This window comes from Rhinopithecus bieti, unplaced genomic scaffold (genome assembly GCF_001698545.2).
Source record: "Rhinopithecus bieti isolate Rb0 unplaced genomic scaffold, ASM169854v2 scaffold_23898, whole genome shotgun sequence".
NCBI lineage: Eukaryota > Metazoa > Chordata > Mammalia > Primates > Cercopithecidae > Rhinopithecus > Rhinopithecus bieti.
In genome coordinates, this window is record NW_016811065.1 from 141,911 (window position 1) to 146,756 (window position 4,846).

The 4,846-nt window shown below is 44.2% G+C and overlaps 1 pseudogene; it reads right to left on the reverse strand.

Moving 5' to 3' along the window:
- Positions 1-1,657: 1,657 nt before the first annotated feature.
- LOC108543120 (10 kDa heat shock protein, mitochondrial pseudogene) lies at positions 1,658-2,284 on the reverse strand (annotated as a pseudogene).
- Between the last annotated feature and the right edge of the window lie 2,562 nt (positions 2,285-4,846).

Sequence of the window (4,846 nt, forward strand, 5' to 3'; positions counted from 1 at the left end):
CTGTCACCCAGGCTGGAGTGCAGTGGTGGGATCTTAGCTCACTGCAACCTCTGCCTCCCAGGTTCAAGGGATTCTCCTGCCTCAGACTCCCAAGTAGCTGGGACTACAGGTGCATGCCACCACACCAGGCTAATTTTTTATTTTTAGTAGAGACAGGATTTCACCATGTTAGCCAGGATGGTCTCGATCTCCTGACTGTGTGCCGCCCGCCTTGGCCTTCTAAAGTGCTGGGATTACAGGTGTGAGCCACCGTGCCTGGCCAGCATAATTCTTAAGGGCTCTAGGATTTTTAGAAGGGTAAATGAGCATTGGCTACAACTTAGTCCCTGACTGGTTGCATTAGGCCCTAAAAGAGCTTGTCTTTGGAAGCTTCGAAGCCAGGCATTGACTTATCTCTGCCTGTGAAAGTCCTAGGTGGCATCTTCTTCCAATAGAAGGCTGTTTCATCTACATTGAATTTCTGCTGGTTAGTGTAGTCACCTTTATCAGTGATCTTAGCTAGATCTTCTGGGTAATTTGCTGCTTCTGTATTAGCACTTGATGCTTCACCTTGTACTTTTATGTTACAGAGATGGCTTCCTTCCTTAAATCTCATGAACCAACCTCTGCTAGATTCGAACTTTTCTTCCATAGCTTCTTCACCTCTTTTGGCCTTCACAGAACTAAGAGGTACAGCCTTGCTCTGGATTAGGCTTTGGCTTAAGGGAATGTAGAGGCAGATTTGATCTTCCATCTACAAGACTAAAGGTTTCTACATATCAGCAATAAGACTGTTTTACTTTGTTATCTTGTGTTCACTGGAGTAGCATTTTATTTATTTATTTATATTATTTATTTATATTTTATTTATTCATTTATTTATTTGAAAGAGAGTCTCACTCTGTCACCCAGGCTGGAGTGCAGTGGTGTGATCTTGGCTCACTGCAACCTCCTCCTCCCAGGTTTGAGAGATTCTCCTGCCTTAGCCTCTGAGTAGCTGAGATTACATGCATACACCACCAAGCCCAGCTAATTTTTCTATTTTTAGTAAAGATGGAGTTTCACCATGTTATCCAGGCTGGTCTTGAACTCCTGACCTCAGGTGATCCACTCGCCTTGACCTCCCAAAGTGCTGGCAAGGGCCAGGCGCAGTGGCTCACGCCTATAATCCCAGCACTTTGGGAGGCTGAAGCAGGTGGATCACTTGAAGCCAGCAATTCAAGACCAGCCTGGCCAACATGGCGAAACCCTGTCTCTACTAAAAACACAAAAATTAGCTGGGTGTGGTGGCGCATGCCTGTAATCCCAGCTACTCGGGAGGCTGAGGAAGGAGAATCGCTTGAACCCGGGAGGTGGAGGTTGCAGTGAGCAGAGACCATGCCACTGCACTCCAGCCTGCACAATAGGAGTGAGACTCCATCTCAAAACAACAACAACAACAACAAAATTAGCTGGGGATGGTGGTGCATGCCTGTAGTCCCAGCTACTTGGGAGGCTGAGACACAGGGATTGCTTCAACCCAGAAGGTAGAGGTTGCAGAGAGCCAAGATCACACTACTGCCTGGGTGACAGAGTGAGACTCTGTCTAGGAAAAAACAAACAAACAAACAAAAAAACCCAGAACTTTTACATTTATAGTGTATTTATTTTAAATATACATGTATACATGCCCTTTTTTCCACTCATTTACATATTTTTATTTGGAAATGTTTATACCAGTACAAGGAAACAATTTTGGAGACACTGGATGTCGTTAGTTATCATTAGTTTATTACAAAGGAGAAATACGGAAATTATTTACATGAAGAAAGATTTCAGAACTTCAGTGGAATGGGCAGCTTCACGTTGATGGCATTTCAATAGCGACTTATTTCAGTCTATGTACTTTCCAAGAATGTCACCATCTCTAAATAGGAAATAATCCTCGTCATATAGAACTCGTTTGGTGCCTCCATATTCCGGGAGAAGAACTTTATCTCCAACTTTCACGCTAACTGGTTGAATCTCTCCACCCTTTCCTTTAGAACTCGATCCAACAGCGACTACTCTTGCTTGCAATACTTTTCCTTGAGATTTTTCTGGAAGCATAATGCCTGCTTTGGTTACCCTTTCAGCAGCACTCCCTTCAACCAGTACTCAAAGAGTGGAAGGAACTTTCTAAACGCATGGCCTGCCATGACTCCCTCTGCCTCAGATTGGTACTGTGCTCTCGTGTATACATTTTCATCTTAAGCGACAAATTCTTGTTAGCTCTCTAGTCAGACAACTCTTTTTTTTTTGAGACTGAGTTTTGCTCTTTGTTGCCCAGGCTGGAGTGCAGTGGCGCGATCTCGGCTCACTGCAAGCTCTACTTCCCGGGTTCAGGCCATTCTCCTGCCTCAGCCTCCCGAGTAGCTGGGACTATGGGCGCCCGCCACCACCGCCGGCTAATTTTTTGCATTTTTAGTAGAGACAGGGTTTCACCGTGTTAGCCAGGATTGTCTTGATCTCCTGACCTCGTGATCCACTTGCCTCGGCCTCCCAAAGTGCTGGGATTACAGGTGTGAGCCACCGCGCCCGGCCAGACAATTCTTATATTTGTGTTAAAAGAGATTGGCCAATTGAATTGCTTAATTCAGGGAATTACATAAGCAGCAGAAGGGTAAGATGATCAGGTGAATTCTCTTTGATATTATAATGTCTTTGCTTAGGGAGAGGTTTTTTTTTTTTTTTTTTTTTTATCTTTTTTTAATCTGATGAATCAGTAGCAGGGCAGGAAAGGAAAAAAGGGAAGGAACAGAGTGATTTTCAGAACATAGAAACCTAGGTAGAGATTACAGTGAAACCATGATTGCTAGCTTTTGTGATTTTTATTTTTTATGTTTAAATTTTATTTATTTATTTAAAGACAGAGTCTCTGTCGCCCAGGCTGGAGTGCAATGGCATGGTCTCTGCTCACTGCAACCTTTGCCTCCCGGGTTCAAGCAATTGTCCTGCCTCAGCCTCCTGAGTAGCTGGGATTACAGGCGCCCACCACCACGCCTGGCTAATTTTTGTATTTTTTAGCAGTGACGGGGTTTCACCACATTGACCAGGTTGGTCTTAAACTCCTGACCTCATGATCTGCCCGCCTCTCCTTCTCAAAGTGCTGGAATTACAGGTGTGAGCCACAGAGCCCGGCCATTTTTTTTTTTTTTTAGACAGGGTCTCGCTGTATTGACCAGGCTGGAGTTCAGTGGCTGCAATCTCAGCTCAACTGCAATCTCTGCCTCCCAGGTTCAAGCAATTCTCATGCCTTAGCTTTCCGAGTAGCTGGGATTATAGGCGCGCACCACCATGCCCAGCTAATTTTTGTATTTTCAGTAGAGACGGGGCTTCACCATATTGGCCAGGCTGGTCTCGAACTCCTGACCTCAGGTCATGTGCCTGCCTCAACCTCCCAAAGTGCTGGGATTACACTGCACCTGATCATTTAAAAATTTCTATTTATTTGTTTTTGAAATAGTCTCAATCTGTGGTCCAGGTTGGAGTTCAGTGGTGTGATCATAGTTCACTGCAGCCTTGAACTCCGGGCTCAAGTGATCCTCCCACCTAAGCCTCTTGTGTAGCTAGAACCATAGGTTATGCACCACCACACCCAGCTAAGTTTTAAATTTTTTGTAGATATGGGGGCGGGTCTCACTATATTGTCCTGGCTTTGGCCTCCCAAAGCGTTGGGATTATAAAACTGTGAGCTACCATGCCTGGCCAGCTTTCGTGATTTTTAAAAAGCCTTATTTTAAATGTTCTGCTTTGTTTTGTATGGTGGGTACTCACTCCACAGCCACAGTGATCTCTTGAAATACTAGTCTGCCCATGTTCCTAGTTTCTCCTTAATACCAAAAATAATCCTAGATTCTCAGCAGGACTTTGGTGACCTGGCCTCTTTGTTCCTCTCTCCATTTGCTGCCTCACACTTAAAATTTAAGTGCTTTCGTAGTCTGTGTATGCATTTCCTCCAGTTGTTTTCTGGGCTTGGAATGCTAATCTCATTTTTCTTTGCCTGGTTAATAATTATTTCCTTTTGAAAAGTCTGAGGTCATCTGTCAAAAAATCTCCCTGGTCCTTCATCTGAGCCCGGGCTCCTGGCCCTCAGCTCTGGGCATGTCTCTACTTTACTTTTTAAAATCCTCTCCTCTCCATTTAATAGACCACATAACATAATTTTGTTATTTTGTTTTTATTGTTTTTTGTATTTTTGAGACAGAGTCTCGCTGTCACCCAGGCTAAAGTGCAGTGGTGTGATCTCAGCTCACTGAGAAAACCTCCACCTCCCAGGTTCAAGCGATTCTCCTGCTGAAGCCTCCTGAGTAGCTGGGATTACAGGCGACAGCCATGGTGCCTGGCTAATCTTTTGTATTTTTAGTAGAGACGGGGGTTTCGCCATGTTGGCCAGGCTGGTCTTGAACTCCTGACCTCAGGTGATCCACCCACCTTGGCCTCCCAAAGTGCTAGGATTACAGGCATGAGTCACTAGGTCCGGTCTAATTTTGTTATTTTGATCGATCAGTGTCCTAGTCCTGAGGGTACTATTACTATTTCATCTTTGTAGCCTAGCATGGCACCCATGAAATGTGTATATTACTGAAAGGAACCTATTATGTGGTCTATTAAATTACCTTTGGTCACCAATGACCCAACAATTTCGGCCACAAATGTTGGGCTCAGACTCCCTAAATTATCAAAATCATGTGCTTATAAGTGCCTCCAGAACACAAATCCCTTTCACAGGGTTTGAAACGTATCAAGTCACCATTAATCATCTTAGGCCAAGGCTCCAAGTCTGGGCTATTCCGGAACCCTGAGGGGAAAAAGAGAATTTTTTTTTTTTTTTTTTTTTTTTTTTTTT